This window comes from Lepidochelys kempii, unplaced genomic scaffold (assembly GCF_965140285.1).
Source record: "Lepidochelys kempii isolate rLepKem1 unplaced genomic scaffold, rLepKem1.hap1 scaffold_29, whole genome shotgun sequence".
Taxonomy (NCBI): domain Eukaryota; kingdom Metazoa; phylum Chordata; order Testudines; family Cheloniidae; genus Lepidochelys; species Lepidochelys kempii.
Genome location: NW_027621931.1, coordinates 189,462 through 208,713, shown reverse-complemented (window position 1 = coordinate 208,713; position 19,252 = coordinate 189,462). Strand labels below are relative to the sequence as shown.

Sequence of the window (19,252 nt, the reverse complement as noted above, 5' to 3'; positions counted from 1 at the left end):
CTCCCCCGCAATTCAACACCTTGCAACACATCTGGAGGACAAAGACTGAACTGAAATAATTCAGAGATCAGAAGAGAAGAAGAATAATCCATTCAAATCAAAGTCCCCAAACAGACTAGTATTGGTTTCTCAGCAGAAAACTTTCCATGTGGGGGATTTTGTTTTCCCACTCTGACCTTGCCAAGGGAAGCAGAGAGAAAATCTTTGACTTGCCTCCTTCAGAACGCTTGGCCTAGACACTCTAGCTGTGGGTCACTGTCGTGGCCTTGCTGAGAACAGGGGCATTTTAATAATTTGCAGAGGTCCCAGGGTGTTTGGGGGAGATTATGAGGCTATTACCTTTTGAGATAAAAGCTAAGAAATACAGAACGAGACAATTCTTTCATACATCTGGCCTTTAGACATATTTCATTTAAAGCAGGGGGTCTAACATGCTGTGAGAAAGTGGAAATGTTGGAAGCTCAAATAATTCAGTTTTTTCTAGGTCTTGTGCGTGTGTGAATGGCACAACATGTTAATTTATAAGCACATCGTTCTTAACTTCATTAAATATTATGTGGTGTATTAACTATATCAAGTGGGTTGTACAACACAATGACTTTTCCATGCGTTGCCCAAAACATATTTTTAATATTCTTTACATGCACCGAACTCCTTGAACATAAAGTTGTTTATTTCATTCCTGTGCAGTGTGTTGGTAGCTCAGTTAATTGAGTTTATTGTCACTCTGTGTGTGTGTGAGGTACAACACAATAATTTAGTGATGCTGAAAACGTTCCCTCCTCCGGAACTGCCTTGGAATCACCTTCCCTTTGTAGATTAATCTACTGCTGTGTCTGTATGAGGAAAATATGGTTTCTATGAAAAAAACTCATTGTTTATTTAGAAGGACTGACACCAAACGGCCACACTATGGGGATACAACACCATGAGTAGGAACAGGAGGACTTGTGGCACCTTAGAGACGAACAAATTTATTGGAGCATAAGCTTCCGTGAGCTACATCAGATGCATGCAGTGGAAAATACAGTGGGGAGACTCCTATACACAGAGAACATGAAACAATGGGGGTTACCCTACACACTGTAACGAGAGTGATCAGGTAAGGTGAGCTATTACCAGGAGGAGAGCCGGGTGGGGTGGGGGGAACCTTTTGTAGTGATCATTGGAATTAATTTGCAAACTGGATACAGTTAACTTAGGCTTGAATAAAGACTGGGAGTGGATGGGTCATTACACAAAGTAAAACTATTTCCCCATGTTTATTTCCCGCCCCCACTGCTCTCACATGTTCTTGTCAACTGCTGGCAATGGCCGACCTTGATTACCACTGGAAATCAGAGAAAAAAGACGAGAGCAGAGTGGTTTCTAGACACCCTCCCATCCATCTAATACAGACACACAGACTTTTCTAAGGCATTAACTTTTCCTTCTCCTTTATGATTCTTTAATGCCTCTGGAATTACCAATTCCTAGAGGCCCCTTTCACAGAGCAAACAACCACAGAGCAATGAGAAAGCTGGGGGCTGCCAGGTTGTTGAGGGCAAGTCTTGAAAGGGATGCCCAAACAATCCAGCTGGATCCCCGGCAACCAGATGTGGGGATTAGCTGCACAGCTGTGGCTGCTGCTCTGAGGGGAGCGGCATAAACTACCTGCCTGTGGATGCAGCCCACCAGCTGGTTCTCCTGGGGCCGATGGTGAGTGGTTGGGCAGGGATGCTGCACCGGCTGGGGTCTGAAATATGAACAGGGGTCTAAGGAACCTCAGCATCACAGTCATCAGGAGTCCAAGCTGCTTGGGGTGAGCTTGTGGGCAATGGCCCAACTGGATTGTTTGTGCATCCCTTTCGCCACGTCCCTTGTGATCCACCAGGGCTTGCAGCACCATGGAAGAGTACCCCTTGCGGTTTATGTAGTGGCCGCCCCGCTGTTCCGGGGCCAAGAGAGGGATATGCGTTATGTCTATCGCCCCGCCGCAGTCAGGGAACCCCAGCGCATTAAAGCCATTCACAATGGTCTGCACATTTCCCAAAGTCACGACCCTTGATAGCAGCTGATCAATGATTGTGTTGGCTATTTGGATCACAGCAGGCCCCACAGAAGATTTGCCCACTCTAAACTTATTCCCGACTGACCGCTAGGTGTCTGGCGTTGCAAGCTTCCGCAGGGCTATGGCCACTCACTTCTGAACTGTGAGGGCGGCTCTCATTTTGGTGTCTTTGCACTTCAGGGCAGGAGACAGCAAGTCGCAAAGCTCCATGAAAGTGGCCCTTACGCATACAAAAGTTTCTCAGCCACTGGGAATCATCCCACAGCTGCAACACGATGAGGCCCCAGCAGTCTGTGCTTGTTTCCTGGGCCCAGAATCGGCGTGCCACGGCATGAACCTGGCCCAGTGCCACCATGATCTCCCAATTGCCACACGCCGTGCCATCTTTGTCCATGTCCTCATCAGTATAGTAATCGCACGGTCGTTGTTTCCTTGCCCCGTTTTGCAGGGACTGCACATACTGCTGGATAATGCGCGAGGTATTTAAAATGCTTAAAACTGCAGCGGAGATCTGAGCGGGCTCCATGGCGCCTGCACGGGTAATCCTGGAAAACGGGCGCGAAATGTAGGAGAGCAGAGTGGCAGGGGAAGAGGTGCTGTTTGGTTCGTGGTAGCCGAAGAAAGGCGGGAAATGGTTGTCTTCCGTGGTTTTCACGGAGGCGGGAGCCCAGGACAGACAACCCGGAGAAGCTCGGAAGCGTGGCACCAGCGGGAGAGCAGAGTTGGAGGCAGAAGAGTTCGATGAGGAAGAGAAAGAGCAGATAGTAGAGATTACATCGGAAGGGAAGAGGAAATGAGAGGCGGATTCATAGTTGCAGGAGAGCAAGCGGTGCACCCTCTGCTGAAAGCAGTATGGCGTCTGCATGCCAAAAAGGCGTGAAACGATTGTCCGCCATAGGTTCCTGATGACACGCACCAGAAACACCCGCAAGAATGTTTTTGCCCCATTGTGCACTGGGAGCGTAACCCAGTATTCCAGTGGGCGGCGGGAACTGCGGGAACTGTGGGATAGCGACCCACGGTGCACCCGCTCCGACGTTCGATGCTAGCCTCGGTACTGTGGATGCACTCTGCTGAATTCACGCGCTTCAGTGGGGACACCGAAGCCTGAATGTCTAAAATAGCTCCCGAAATTTCGAATCGAATAATTTTGAACTAATTTCATACTGTACACGTACCGTTAGAAAAGTCTGTGTGTGTGTGTTAGATGGATGGGAGGGTGTCTAGAAACCACTCAGTTCTAGTCTTTTTTACTCTGATTTACGTTAGAAAATCTAAAGCAGGGAGCAAGAAGAGTTGCCTTCTCTGAGGCTTAAACTCAGGACCTTCAGATTATGAGACTGATGCACTGCCCGCTGCGCTAAGAAGGCTTGGAAGAGCTTTAGGCTCGGTGCTTATAGAACCAGCTGAGCAGCGGGGAACCAGCTGAGCAGCAAACAGCAGGAGTTTGCCTGGGAGTTCACCTGGAGTGAGCCCACTGAGGCTTACACCCTAACGACTTCTCTGAGGCATTACTGCATCTCCGGAGGAAGCTCATAGTAGGAAGGTAATATGGATGGGGGGTGTTCAACTGTTGTGACCTGCACTGGATGTGCCATGTTTGTCTTTCTTACAGAGGACAGAAGCGACTTTGTCTGTACAAAGTGCAAGCTGGTCTCCATATTGGAAGAGAAGGTTCAAGGTCTGGAGCAACAGGTATCGGCCCTGCGTTGCATAAGAGAAACTGAAGATTTCCTGGACAGACGTCAGGATATGCTTCTATGGGCACAAGGTTCTGAAGATTCAGAGCAGGCTGCGCAGCAGGGACAGGAGGACTGTGAAGAAATCTGGCAACATGTGACCTCCAGAAGAAGAAGGGGGAAAGTCCATGGACCAGCAAAGCGGACACAGGTAAGTAACCATTTTCATGTTCTCTCCACAGGTACCATTGCGGGGAGTGACCCAGATGATACGTCTGGGGGAAGGGAGCAGGAGACTCCACCAGTTGAAAGGCATGAGATGCACTGTCCTAGGGTTGGGGGTTCCACGACCACCACTCCCAAGAGAAGGAGGTGGGGGGTGGTGGTCGGGGACTCTCTCCTCAGGAGGACTGAGTCATCTATCTGCCACCCTGACCGGGAAAACAGAGAAGTCTGCTGCTTGCCGGGGGCTAAGATTCGCGATGTGACGGAGAGACTGCCGAGACTCATCAAGCCCTCGGATTGCTACCCCTTCCTGCTTTTCCACGTGGGCACCAATGATACTGCCAAGAATTACCTTGAGCGGATCACTGCAGACTACGTAGCTCTGGGAAGAAGGATAAAGGAGTTTGAGGTGCAAGTGGTGTTCTCGTCCATCCTCCCCGTGGAAGGAAAAGGCCGGGGTAGAGACCGTCAAATCGTGGAAGTCAAGGAATGGCTACACAGGTGGTGTCGGAGAGAAGGCTTTGGATTCTTCAACCATGGGATGGTGTTCCAAGTAGGAGGAATGCTAGGCAGAGACGGGCTCCACTTAACGAAGAGAGGGAAGAGCATCTTCGTGAGCAGGCTGGCTAACCTAGTGAGGAGGGCTTTAAACTAGGTTCACCAGGGAAAGGAGACCAAAGCCCTGAGGTAAGTGGGGAAGCGGGATACCGGGAGGAAGCACGAGCTGGAGCGTATGAGAGGGGAGGGCTCCTGCCTCATACTGAGAACAAGGGGCGATCAGCGGGTTATCTCAAGTGCCTATATACAAATGCACAAAGCCTGGGACACAAGGAATAACGGAGACTTGGTGGGATAACTCGGAGGACTGGAGTGCTGTCATGGATGGATATAAACTGTTCAGGAAGGACAGGGAGGCCAGAAAAGGTGGGGGAGTTGCACTGTATGTAAGGGAGCAGTATGACTGCTCAGAGCTCAAGAATGAAACTGTAGAAAAACCTGAGAGTCTCTGGTTTAAGTTTAGAAGCTTGAGGAACAAGAGTGATGCAGTGGTGGGAGTCTCCTATAGACCACCAGACCAGGGGGATGAGGTGGATGAGGCTTTCTTCCGGCAACTCGCAGAAGCTACAAGATGGCACGCCCTGGTTCTCATGGGCGACTTCAATCATCCTGATATCTGCTGGGAGAGCAATACAGCGGTGCACAGACAATCCAGGAAGTTTTTGGAAACTGTAGGGGACAATTTCCTGGTGCAAGTGCTGGAGGAACCGACTAGGGGCAGAGCTCTTCTTGACCTGCTGCTCACAAACCGGGAAGAATTAGTAGGGGAAGCAAAAGTGGATGGGAACCTGGGAGGCAGTGACCATGAGATGGTCGAGTTCAGGATCCTGACACAAGGAGGAAAGGAAAGCAGCAGAATACGGACTCTGAACTTCAGAAAAGCAGACTTTGACTCCCTCAGGGAACTGATGGGAAAGATCCCCTGGGAGAATAACATGAGGGGGAAAGGAGTCCAGGAGAGCTGGCTGTATTTTAAAGAATCCTTATTGAGATTACAGAGAAAAACCATCCCCATGTGTAGAAAGAATAGTAAATATGGTAGGCGACCAGCTTGGCTTAACAGAGAAATCCTTGCTGATCTTAAACACAAAAAAGAGGCTTACAAGAAGTGGAAGATTGGACAAATGACCAGGGATGAGTATATAAATATTGCTCAGGCATGCAGAAGTGAAATCAGGAAGGCCAAATCACACCTGGAGTTGCAGCTAGCGAGCGAAGTTAAGAGTAACAAGAAGGGTTTCTTCAGGTATTTTGGCAATAAGAAGAAAGCCAAGGAAACTGTGGGCCCATTACTAAATGAGAGAGGCAACCTAGTGACAGAGGATGTGGAAAAAGCTAACATACTCAGTGCTTTTTTTGCCTCTGTCTTCACGAACAAGGTCAGCTCCCAGACGGCTGCACTGGGCAGCACAGTATTCGGAGGAGGTGGCAAGCCCTCTGTGAAGAAAGAAGTGGTTCGGGACTATTTAGAAAAAGTGGACGTGCACAAGTCCATGGGGCCAGATGAGCTGCATCCGAGAGTGCTAAAGGAATTGGCGGATGTGATTGCAGAGCCATTGGCTATTATCTTTGAAAACTCATGGCGATCAGGGGAAGTCCCGGAAGACTGGAAAAAGGCTAATGTAGTGCCCATCTTTCAAAAAGGGAAGAAGGAGGATCCTGGGAACTACAGGCCAGTCAGCCTCACCTCAGTCCTTGGAAAAATCATGGAGCATGTGCTCAAGAAATCAATTCTGAAGCACTTAGAGGAGAGGAAAGTGATCAGGAACAGTCAGCATGGATTCACCAAGGGAAAGTCATGCCTGACTAATCTAATTGCCTTCTATGACGAGATAACTGGCTCTGTGGATGAGGGGAAAGCAGTGGACATGTTGTTCCTTGACTTTAGCAAAGCTTTTGACACGGTCTCCCACAGTATTCTTGCCAGCAAGTTAAAGTATGGTCTGGATGAATGCACTATAAGGTGGATAGAAAGCTGGCTAGATTGTTGGGCTCAACGGGTAGTGATCAATGGCTCCATGTCTAGTTGGCAGCCGGTATCTAGCGGAGTGCCCCAAGGGTCGGTCCTGGGGCCGGTTTTGTTCAATATCTTCACTAATGATCTGGAGGATGGTGTGGATTGCACTCTCAGCAAATTTGTGGATGACACTAAACTGGGAGGAGTGGTAGATATGCTGGAGGGTAGGGATAGGATACAGAGGGCCCTAGACAAATTGGAGGATTGGGCCAAAAGAAATCTGAGGAGGTTCAACAAGGACAAGTGCAGAGTCCTGCACGTAGGATGGAAGAATCCAATGCACCGCTACAGACTAGGGACCGAATGGCTTGGCAGCAGTTCTGCAGAGAAGGACCTAGGGGTGACAGTGGACGAGAAGCTGGATATGAGTCAGCAGTGTGCCCTTGTTGCCAAGAAGGCCAATGGCAAGTTGCAGTGGGGGAGGTTTAGATTGGATATTAGGAAAAACTTTTTCACTAAGAGGGTGGTGAAACACTGGAATGCGTTACCTAGGGAGGTGGTAGAATCTCCTTCCTTAGAGGTTTTTAAGGTCAGGCTTGACAAAGCCCTGGCTGGGATGATTTAACTGGGAATTGGTCCTGCTTCGAGCAGGGGGATGGACTAGATGACCTTCAGGGGTCCCTTCCAACCCTGATATTCTATGATTCTATGATTTTGGGGTGTATAAGTAGGAGCATTGCCAGTAGATCAAGGGACGTGATCGTTCCCCTCTATTCGACATTGGTGAGGCCTCATCTGGAGTACTGTGTCCAGTTTTGGGCCCCACACTACAAGAAGGATGTGGAAAAATTGGAGAGAGTCCAGCGAAGGGCAACAAAAATGATTAGGGGACTGGAACACATGAGTTATGAGGAGAGGCTGAGGGAACTGGGATTGTTTAGTCTATGGAAGAGAAGAATGAAGGGGGATTTGATACCTGCTTTTAACTACCTGAAAGGTGGATCCAAAGAGGATGGATCTAGACTATTCTCAGTGATAGCAGATGACAGGACAAGGAGTAATGGTCTCAAGTTGCAGTGGGGGAGATTTAGGTTGGATATTAGGAAAAACTTTTTCACTAGGAGGGTGGTGAAACACTGGAATGCATTACCTAGGGAAGTGGTGGAACCCCCTTTCTTAGAAGTTTCTAAGGTCAGGCTTGACAAAGCCCTGGCTGGGATGATTTAGTTGGGGTTGGTCCTGATCTGGGCAGGGGGTGGACTAGATACCTCCTGAGGGCCCTTCCAACCCTGATCTTCTATGATTCTATGACCCTCCTCCAGGAGAGACAGAGCCTGGCGTGTGCTGGAAGAAGCGGGGAGCTCTGGTGCCCACAGACCCGTCCTGGCAGCTTTCTCAGCAGCAAAGAAATCAATTCTCCCTGCCCCTGAGCAACCCATCCACAGCTAGTGGCAGCATTGGTGGGGGGTCCCAAGCTTTGCACCAACGTCCACATTTCAGACCTTCCTCTCATGGCACTTTCCATGTGAATTAGGACAAGCAAGCTGGGGAAGCTCCATGGGGTAATAGAAACCAGGGCTGCAGGGAAGGCTTGAACTCACAACCCCAGCAATATTGCCCTTTGCACTAACCACTTGCACCCCTGCAGGGGCTCCTTGGACAGCGCTGGGAAGTCGGCCGTGATCCGTCTCTGTGGTTCGCACCTTTGCCTGGCAATTGAAAGGCTGCCGGTTCAAACGTCACTCAAGGTGTGGCTTTCCAGCAATGAGACTCCAGTCCATTTTAACAGGAAGAAAATCTCCTCTATTCTGGTTTAGCCCCATTTGACTCCTTCTGCCCGTCTTCTTCCTCCCCCATCGGTCCCTTTCCTTCTCCATTGGGGCCATGCAGACGGGAGCCCCAGTCAGTCTCGGTCACCGAGAGGCTGTATCCCATAAGGGGAGGGAGGGGTCGCTGTAAAGCATTGATAATGGGTGGGGAGAGGTGTGCGTGGTTAGGGGGAGAAAGGCTGGAGAACTAACAGTGGGGCCCAGAGAGATTTCCCCACAGACTGGGGAGATCCCCTGCTGCCCACCATCACCCAGCTCTGGGAAGAACAACTTGGGATTGCTTGGGGAAGCCACCTTTAAAAACACAAGTGTTCCATGCTAGTTACATTTTAATAAGACCAAAGCCGCCTCAAACCCAGTGTCACAGTCACTGGGACGACTTTGTCCTGACATTTTACCGGCCGCAGCCACAAAGCGAGTCAAATTACGGCTCCCGTTCGGCGTCAAGGCCCACAGACGAACCCAGAGGCTTTTCGTTCCTCAGGTTCTGCCGTCATTTCATTGCTGGCCTGTTCCGAGATTCATCGTTGTGCAAAGCAGCGTCAGGCCCTGAAACTGGGCGAGCCCAGAGCAGAGGCTGCCTTCATTTAACCTTCCAAAAACCAACCCGCCAAAACGTGGATTAGCACCCATGCTCCTCCAGCCGCAGGGGAGGCGCCTCATCTGGGCCCCTGGTGCCCATGCTCCAGCAACATAAGAGCACGGGGGCCTGGCTCCACCAAAGTCCGGGGCCCGGTGTCTCCCCCAGCCCTGCCTGCTGCCACCGGGCAATTCAAAAGGGCCCGGGAACCCCCATCGCCATCACCGGCAGCACAAGGGGGCTAAGGCGGCTTCCTGCCCACCCTCGCTCCGTTTAACCCTTCTGCCCGTCAGAGTTGGCAGCAACAAGGGCCGGGTTCAATATCTAGGGGATCCATTCCAATAACACAATGCAAACTGGCTCGAGCCCCCACCCAGTGACCTGGGACAAATATGTACCACCCCCGCTGGGCGCCTCCCAGAGGCAATCCTTCCCCTCTCGCAAGCACCTAGTCTGAGTGTAGCAAAAAGCCTTTTAATAACAGAGAGAAACAATGTGGCATTATGTTGGGGAAACAGCACCAACAGGATTCATAACACAACCCACGAGCAAAAAAAAAACCCACCCCAAGCAAACTGGGGCATGCCCTTTCCCTTTGGTTCTTGAGTCCAGCAACCCCAAATCACCCAAAGTCCCAAAAGTCCAATGACCCAAAAGTCTCTGTCCCTGGTCAGGGCAGCCCCAAAGTTCAAAAGTTTATCTGCAGAGCTTCACCTCCCAACCTGGGTGGAGATGGGGGCGGGGGTAAAAGGCACCTTACATGATCTGAAGCTGACCGCCCCACAGCTCCATAGGCCTCCACCCCACCAGCCGCCCCACAAACTGCTTCACTCAGCTCCGCTCCGCGGCCCACCAGCAGCTCCCGCCGTCCCATGAACTGCTCCACCAGCCTGTCCACAAGGCACTCCAGCCGTCCCGCAAACTTCTCCACAATAGATCTTCAGGCTCACAGACCTCACCACCAGATGTCAGGGTGAGGCTCACCCTGACACTGCTTACACTCCGTGTGGCCTGCCAGTCTCGGAAGCGGCTGGCGCGTCCCTGCAGCCCCGGGGGTGGGGGGATCTTCACACGCTGCCCCTGCCCGAGGGCCGACTCTGCCATCTGTGGCAATGGGAGCTGCTGGGGTGGTGTCCGTGGGCAGCGATGGGCAGAGACCCCCCACCTAGGAGCTGCTGCCAGAGGGGGGTGTGGGTCGCTTTTGGGAGATCCCTGAGGTAAGAGCTGCATCTTCACTCTCTCCCGCATCCCAAGCCCCAGCCCAGACCCCAACCCCCTACACCCAAACTCCCTCCCAGAGTCCACCCCCTGCACTCCCTCCTGCACCCTACCCCCATGCCCCAGCCCAGAGCCCACACCCCACACCCAAACTTCCTCCCAGAGCCTGCGCCCGCACCCCCTCCTGCACCCCAACCCCCAACCCCAACCCAGATCCCGCACCCAAACTTCCTCCCACAGGCCTCCCCCGACACTTGCTCTCGCACCCCAACCCTCTTCCCCAGCCCAGAGCCCACCCCCTGCACCCAAACTCCCTCCCAGAGCCCGACCTGCACCCCCTCCTGCACCCCAACCCCCTCCCCCAGCCCAGAGCCCACACCCCACACCCAAACTCCCTCCCAGAGCCCAACCTGCACCCTCTCCTGCACCCCAACCCCCTCCCCCAGCCCAGAGCCCGAACCTGAACTCCCTCCCAGAACCTGCCCACCCCACCCATTCCTGCACCCAACGCTCTGCCCCAGCCCAGACCCCACACCTGCACCCAAACTGCCTCCCAGAGCCTGTACCCCTCACCCCCTCCCACACTCTAACGCCCTGCCCCAGCCCACACCCCGCACCCTGCATTCCCTCCTGCACCCCAACCCCCTGCCGCAACACACAGCCCACACCCAAACTCCCTCCCAGAGCCCACCCCCTTTCCCTCTCCCTCCCATACCCAAACTCCCTCCCAGAACCTTAGGCAGATGTGGGAGGAGGTGGACGGGGAGGCAGGACTTGGTCCCATTCTGGAAACCACCAAAAATTGTAGAAACCTGCCGCCCCTGTCCAGCCCAACCTTCTGCGGGTGCCCCTCAGGCCCCACCCGTGCAGGGTTTGAAGCTTGCATTGCTTAAATTCCAGGACGCTGGGGGACTTCAGCTCCCCTTTGTCCAGCGGGAACCTTCAGCCCACTCCCAACCAGATTCTTGTCCATGGGATGACTGTTGGGGGGCTGGGCCCCTCTTTGTCTTTTCTCTCTGGGACAGGCCAGGGTACCTAGAACTGGGGTACCTGAGCACCCAGGACCTTCTATGGAGATGCCCTTCCCCTTCCCCTTCTGTGGTCCCATCTGTCATTGACTCCAGCCTGTTTTCTATCCATCATCAGCACCATCCCAAGCCAGCTGCACCCGCCTCAAAAAGACAGTGTCCCCTGATGGGTGTAAAGATGGGTGTAAATCACTGAGCTCTCTCCTCTCTGAGCACTGACTGCCCCTCCGTCTCCTTGCCCCTCTGTCTGGGCAGACGGGACCTTTCCCTCCAGGGCTGGAGGATTCCCCCTTCTCATCCGCTACTGTCCCAAGCCGCCCCTTGGGTGGGAATCTTAAATGTACCAAGGTGACTTAGGAGCAGAAACCCCCCCAGACCTTCCGTGCAATGGGCACCTGCTACGCACTGAGCAGGACTGAAACTCCTGCAGGGAGACTGCTGGGCCACATCCCCTCTGGGCCTGAGCAAAGCAGCAGGGTGAAAAGAGAACTTGGAGATGCTGGGGATCGAACCCAGGGCCTCATACATGAAAACCATGCTCTCTACCACTGAGCTACATCCCCAGACGGGGGCTGTTTGGCATGGGTTACGCTCAGAGCCCTCCTGTTTCCAGAGCCTCCAGGGGCCTAACGGCAGCATGGGGGACACATTCCCTGCTCTGAGGGCCAAACCCTCTGTCCTGGAGGTTGCTGGTTCTCAGGGGTCACTTTGCAGCAGGGCCAGTTTCTCTATGTGGGGGAGAGAGAGGGCCTGCCCCGGACTCAGGGTGCAGAGATACACTCGGCCCTCTCCCCTGCATTGACTGGCTGGAGCTGCCAGCCCCTGCTGAAAGGTAACGGCGCTGGGGGGCGCTGTGAGTCGCTCAACACCTCACCCCGGTGGAAGAAGTGGGGGGGGGGGGGGGCTTTTCTCGGATCTGCTATTTCCACCTGCCTGTAAAGTCCAGCTTTCCCCAGCTCCGCTCCGCAGCCCACCAGCAGCTCCCGCCATCCCACGAACTGCTCCACCAGCCTGTCCACTGGGCACTCCAGCCGTCCCGCAAACTTCTCCACAATAGATCTTCAGGCTCCCCCACTACTGAACACAACGCTCAGTGATTTCGGCTTTTACTCAGTTCAGCTCTTTGGTGAAGTCCGCTTGTAGTAGGGGAGCCTCAGTGCTGGGACACCATTAGCCCAAAATGAGCTTCGCAGCCTGAAACTAGAGTCCTAACGGAATCAAAATTAGCTCTGAGATTCCACAGTGGAGAGAAAAGGAAGAGCAATTAGCATGTAAGGCCATCACCAAGGGACCCATGGCACCAAGTATTAATGCTTACCCCCAACCTCTCTCAATTCACAGCATTTTGGAACCCATGACCCTTGCCTAGCGAGTGCTACTTAGTTGATGGTGAGTCCCTCCACCATAACAAAAGGCCAAGTACAGTTCCCAGCACAGTTCCCATAATCAGGGTAATAACAATTTATTCTTCCTGCCCCAATAACAGAGACACTGGGGATCCCACAGCAGCCAAAGTGAGCATTTGGGCAGCTATGGCCTCGTTCTAGGCGGGGTGGGTGTGCCTATGCAAATGAAATTGGCCCCTGAAGTTCTTTTCCACAACTTGCCAGACCTCACCACCAGATGTCAGGGTGAGGCTCACCCTGACACTGCTTACACTCCGTGTGGCCTGCCAGTCTCGGAAGCGGCTGGCACGTCCCTGCAGCCCCGGGGGTGGGGAGATCTCCACACGCTGCCCCCGCCCCGAGGGCCGACTCTGCCATCTGTGGCAATGGGAGCTGCTGGGGTGGTGTCCGTGGGCAGCGATGGGCAGAGACCCCCGCACCTAGGAGCTGCTGCCAGAGGGGGGTGTGGGTCGCTTTTGGGAGATGCCTGAGCTAAGAGCTGCACCCTCACTCTCTCCTGCACCCCAAGCCCCAGCCCAGAGCCCAACCCCCTGCACCCAAACTCCCTCCCAGAGTCCACCCCCTGCACTCCCTCCTCCACCCTACCCCCATGCCCCAGCCCAGAGCCCACACCCCACACCCAAACTTCCTCCCAGAGCCTGCGCCCGCACCCCCTCCTGCACCCCAACCCCCACCCAGATCCCGCACCCAAACTTCCTCCCACAGGCCTCCCCCCACACCTGCTCTCGCACCCCAACCCTCTTCCCCAGCCCAGAGCCCACACCCTGCACCCAAACTCCCTCCCAGAGCATGACCTGCACCCTCTCCTGCACCCCAACCCCCTCCCCCAGCCAGAGCCCACACCCCACACCCAAACTCCCTCCCAGAGCCCAACCTGCACCCTCTCCTGCACCCCAACCCCCTCCCCCAGCCCAGAGCCCACACCCCACACCCAAACTCCCTCCCACAGCCCAATCTGCACCCTCTCCTGCACCCCAACCCTTTTCCCCAGCCCAGAGCCCGAACCTGAACTCCCTCCCAGAACCTGGGAACCCAACCCATTCCTGCACCCAATGCCTTGCCCCAGCCAAGACCCCACACCTGCACCCAAACTGCCTCCCAGAGCCTGTTCCCCTCACCCCCTCCCACACCCTAACCCCCTGCCCCAGCCCAGAGCCCACACCACACACGCAATTCCCTCCCAGAGCCTGCCCCCACACCTGCTCCTGCACCCCAACCCCCTGCCCCAGCCCAGACCCCGCACCCTGCATTCCCTCCTGCACCCCAACCCCATGCCGCAACCCACAGCCCACACCCAAACTCCCTCCCAGAGCCCAACCCCTTTCCCTCTCACTCCCATACCCAAACTCCCTCCCAGAGCCTTAGGCAGATGTGGGGGGAGGTGGACGGGGAGGCAGGACTTGGTCCCATTCTGGAAACCACCAAAAATTGTAGAAACCTGCCGCTGCTGTCCAGCCCAACCTTCTGCGGGTGCCCCTCAGGTCCCACCCATGCAGGGTCTGAAGCTTGCATTGCTTAAATTCCAGGACGCTGCGGGACTTCAGCTCCCCTTTGTCCAGCGGGAACCTTCACCCCACTCCCAACCAGATTCTTGTCCTTGGGATGACTGTCGGGGGGCTGGGCCCCTCTTTGTCTTTTCTCTCTGGGACAGGCCAGGGTACCAAGAACTGGAGTATCTGAGCACCCAGGACCTTCTATGGAGATGCCCTTCCCCTTCCCCTTCTGTGGTCCCATCTGTCATTGACTCCAGCCTGTTTTCTGTCCATCATCAGCACCATCCCAAGCCAGCTGCACCCGCCTCAAAAAGACAGTGTCCCCTGATGGGTGTAAATCACTGAGCTCTCTCCTCTCTGAGCACTGACTGCCCCTCCGTCTCCTTGCCCCTCAGTCTGGGCAGACGGGACCGTTCCCTCCAGGGCTGGAGGATTCCCCCTTCTCATCCGCCACTGTCCCAAGCCGCCCCTTGGGTGGGAATCTTAAATGTACCAAGGTGACTTAGGAGCAGAAACCCCCACAGACCTTCCGTGCAATGGGCACCTGCTACGCACTGAGCAGGACTGAAACTCCTGCTGGGCCACATCCCCTCTGGGCCTGAGCAAAGCAGCAGGGTGAAAGAGACTTGGAGATGGTGGGGATCGAACCCGGGGCCTCATACATGCAAAGCATGCGCTCTACCACTGAGCTACATCCCCAGACGGGGGCTGTTTGGGATGGGTTACGCTCAGAGCCCTCCTGTTTCCAGAGCCTCCAGGGGCCTAACGGCAGCATGGGGGACACATTCCCTGCTCTGAGGGCCAAACCCTCTGTCCTGGAGGTTGCTGGTTCTCAGGGGTCACTTTGCAGCAGGGCCAGTTTCTCTATGTGGGGGAGAGAGAGGGCCTGCCCTGGACTCAGGGTGCAGAGATACACTCGGCCCTCTCCCCTGCATTGACTGGCTGGAGCTGCCAGCCCCTGCTGAAAGGTAACGGCGCTGGGGGGCGCTGTGAGTCGCTCAACACCTCACCCCGGTGGAAGAAGTTGGCGGGGGGGGGCTTTTCTCGGATCTGCTATTTCCACCTGCCTGTAAAGTCCAGCTTTCCCCAGCACATTCACTGCAGTGCAGTCGGGTCACTGTTTCCATGGCTGACAGCAAAGCATTGCTCCCAGTTTCCCTTCTATCTGCAGCACGATTAGCCTGTGTCAGTGGTTAATGAGGTGGATCTAGTTGTCGGTGGTTATTCATTCCCCACCTGGACAATTCACACAGTCCCTTTCCTGCTCAAATCCCCAGCACCTCCGTGATCCCGGTAGCAGGGGTTGGGTTTTCCCTGAGGCCCTGAGATTCTCAGGGTCCTCTTTTCCCTCCACCTGGAGTGAACTCAGCTTTTCCCCCATCCCAGACACTCCATGAAATAATAACAGCAGCATAAAGAAAGCGGGGAGGGAACATCTCCCGGCCAGGGCTGGAGGTGCCCAGGGCCCCCTGCTTCTCCATTGTTTCCATCGCAGAAGAGGAAGGTTCCTTGGAATTTGACACTCTGCTTTCCACAAGGGACAGAGAAAGATCTTGATGTTCCTGCGTCTGCACAAAGAAAATTGTCCTTCTGTGTGAAAGAGAGGCAGGAAATGGCCCCACGGTGGGACAATATCCTCAGGATTAAGAGCAAAGGACTCAGGCTGAGAATTGATTTAACTCCACTCATCTCATTTAACTCCTCTCATTAAGAAGTTGTCTTGCAGGGAGAGAATGCAAACTTGTGACATTAATCCAGACACTGGGGGTTTGGGCTGCTTTAACTCTTGGAAAAAACATGAACTTGATTCAAGAAGGGAGAGAGGAGAAGCCTCAAGCTGCCTTTGGTCCAAAGCTGGTGTCTCCTGGACAGTGGGAAATATCCCTCACTGCTGCCAGGGGATAGGTGGCAACTGGTGACGTCCCAGGGCTGGGATGAAAGGGGAATGTTGCGTGGACTTTATCATACATGCCCCATCCTGCTTCTCAGAGCCCACAGGAAAGCATCTAGAGAAGGGAGAGCCATTACTCAACTGCATTCTCAGGAGAAATCGGTAGCTGTCCCTGAACAGACACTCAGGAGAGTAACCACGGCGGTTCTGCAGAGACATCTGGTTGCCAGAGGATCCATCTAGGTTAAGGAGTGCTGGGGGATCTGCAGTTTTTGCAGTGGGGAGGAGTCTCGAGGTCACATGTTGCGGGTAAGCTGGGACATTAGGGACTCCAGGATGTGAGGCTGGTTAAAATGGAACTGCACAAAAAACCTCCCCCTTTGCTCCCTGCTTTGGCCTGTCCCCGTTTCATGAAAATCTCCATTTCTACCCCGGCTCTCAGAAACCCCCTCTCTCCCTTGGGTATTTTCACGGTTTCTTCTTTTTTTCCTGGTCTTTTTCAAAGATTTTTTGCCATCGAAATGATCAAGTACATTTAAAATGAGAAAAACAATCAAGCAACACATCTGCATCTCCTGCACCAGGCATGGCGTCGTGTCTGACTTTTTCTCCTGAAGAGTCCAGGCAGGCAGCGTCTCCCCCACATTTACTGCACACCAGGCCCAGAACTGAGCTTCACTGGCAGCAGTGAGCTGGGACGGGTGGGCCTGAGCTGTCTGGGGATTATTTTAACCTATTTTTCAGAGGATGAAATCCATGCAGCTTCCACTTCTCCATCTCTCCCCAGGAAATAACGTGTCTGTGCAAGGCACCCAAACCTTTTCACAAGAAGTGAAATGAAACGGCCACACGATGGCATCAGAACCTAAGACATGAGAAGCCATGTTCTTGTTCAATGTGCATTGAAGCTGAACACAAGGGAAGTGTTTTCTCTTTGACTCCTAGCCCCCACCCACTCTAATCCACTCGACACCCCTTTCCTCCCACAGCCAGGAATAGAACCCAGGAGTCATGACTATTAGCCCCCCTAATCTAGCCCACTAGATCCTTCTCCCTGGGACAAAGGAGAAGCTCTGTGACCCTGTACTGTCCCTTTGCCTCCTTGCTTGTGCGGCACTTGAAACCCAATGGGGTTTCCTTGGGCAGTTTTGAATCTTGCTCCCAGGGAGGGTGTAATTTTAGGTGCAGGTTCCAAACAGCGCAATGAACCAGCCAGAAGGGGCAGGAGGTATCGGTGTAGGAGCTATTGAAATTATCTTAGCAACGTACGTCAGGGGAATCGTTATTAATGACGACAGGTTTCAGAGTAGCAGCCGTGTTAGTCTGTATCTGCAAAAAGGAAAGGAGGACTTGTGGCAACTTAGAGACTAACCAATTTCTTTGAGCATAAGCTTTCGTGAGCTACAGCTCACTTCATCGGATGCATTCTGTAGCTCACGAAAGCTTATGCTCAAATAAATCGGTTAGCCTCTAAGGTGCCACAAGTCCTCCTGTTCTTTTTTTAGTTATTAAAGAAGTGTCAGTAAAAGGTCAGAATGCGATCGTCTCAGTCCTTCTCTTGAAAAGTGTAAGCTCATTAATTAGTTCGCCACTTCATCAAAAATAAAGGGGACATGCACCAGCCTTTGTCATGTGAGCAACTTTCCCAAACACTTTGGACAAACTCAGGAGTAAGTATAAAATAGTAAAATAAGTTTATTAACTCCAGAAAGTTAGATTTTAACTGAGTATAAGTATTGGTCACAGAGGTCAAAAGTGGTTACATAACAAATGAAAACAGACTCCCAGTCTAAACTCTAATTTGAATATACTAAGCAAGAATTGGATCAAACAGCTTTTCTCACTCACTGGTTGCTCCAGGCCATGTTGAGTTCTTAATACACAGACTGAATTCCCTCTCAGCCTGAGACCAATCTCTGCAGTTCAAATTCTGAGTCTTCCAGACAATCTTCCAGGTGTTGAGATTGGGGAAGAGACAGGCCACGTGGAGGTGTCTTTGACTCTCATTCATATTTTTTCTCCAGCTGCTAGGTAGATTCTTGCCGTGATGCTGGGGTTAGTTAGCCCCCAATATGGAGCAGCAGTTTGCCTCCTGCACCTTGTGGTAGGCATGTCACAGCTCCTTCATTTTGACCCCGCACGGCAGTGTGTCCCTGTCATGGCCCCTTTCTATCATGCATCACGAAATCTGAGTGCGCACCTCGGGAGTTACACCACAGAAAGCTGCTTTCCTGTGCAGAAACTTGCCCGTGTAGACAAGGCTGCAGAGGACTTCCATAAGAACGCACGACAGGTCATAGACTGGGTCAGACCAATGGTCCGTCAAGCCCAGTGTGCTACCTGAGAGCGACCAGTGCCAGATTTATTGGAGGGAAAGAACAGAACAGGCTTGTTGACCTGCAAGGTGAGGGTCTTTCACCTTTATATTTAACTTAATTGTTGTCAATTCCTACTTATCCTATATCTAACTACCCCTCCTCTGAGGTCTCTGGGCAAATCAGGTGTGAACCACTCCTTTGACACAGACGTGTCCCAATCCAGCTGAATTGAGGCAGAATTTGGGCCAATGTCAGTTTGGAAAAGGCCTGCTTCACCCAGCAGGTTTCTCAAAGTATCCGTTGCTGTGAACCGCATGTCGTGTGGATGTGCGAACTCCAAAGATAGCAAACATGAAAAAAAAAACGCAAAGCCGGTTCTGAGGTTTCCAGAGCCAGGCCTGAGAGTTAAAGAGCTGTGCTCAAAAGGACAAGGGGGCTCAGCAGCGATAAAAATAACTAGTTGCAAAAACAAAACAAAAATTACATGGAAAAAAACCAACCAAACAACAACCACCCAGAAAAGCTCCCATCACTCGCCCATCACCATTGTAGATCTTGACATCTCCTGCCTAATGTGACATCTTTGCTTTGCGAACAAGAGCCCTGGAGAACTCTCTGGCTCTTTCCCTCTCACTGGGGAAAAGGTTCCACATCTTGTCTCAAGTAGTTTTCCTCCCAACAGAAGATTTATTTTAAAATTTACCAAATAAATTCCATTTGAAATAGAAATCATTCCAGTCTATACTGGGTCTCTATTCTCGTACATGATATTTCTCTAACATTTTCCCCCAAACCTGATTCCTTTGGAGTCAGGTTTTTATTGCAGGATTAGCCACCATTTGCTATTTTGTAGGAGGGGGCTAGAAGAAAACCTGAATTATACTGTAACACTGAAAGTGATCACAGAATCAGCCTCTTACCTTACACTAATAAACTTCATGTGCAATTTCCTTGTTGCTGGTAACAATTTCTTCAAAGATTACAAACTATAAACCTTTAGGGCAGTTTTCTCTTAATTCC

General features: G+C 52.7%; 3 non-coding genes across 3 annotated transcripts; all 3 read right to left on the bottom strand.

Annotated features, from left to right (window-relative positions):
- Positions 1–3,347: 3,347 nt before the first annotated feature.
- On the bottom strand, positions 3,348–3,420 carry TRNAM-CAU (transfer RNA methionine (anticodon CAU)). The gene has a single exon. It is a non-coding gene; the product is annotated as a tRNA-Met (tRNA).
- Positions 3,421–11,615: 8,195 nt separating this feature from the next.
- Positions 11,616–11,687, bottom strand: TRNAE-UUC (transfer RNA glutamic acid (anticodon UUC)). The gene has a single exon. It is a non-coding gene; the product is annotated as a tRNA-Glu (tRNA).
- Positions 11,688–14,650: 2,963 nt separating this feature from the next.
- TRNAA-CGC (transfer RNA alanine (anticodon CGC)) lies at positions 14,651–14,722 on the bottom strand. The gene has a single exon. It is a non-coding gene; the product is annotated as a tRNA-Ala (tRNA).
- Between the last annotated feature and the right edge of the window lie 4,530 nt (positions 14,723–19,252).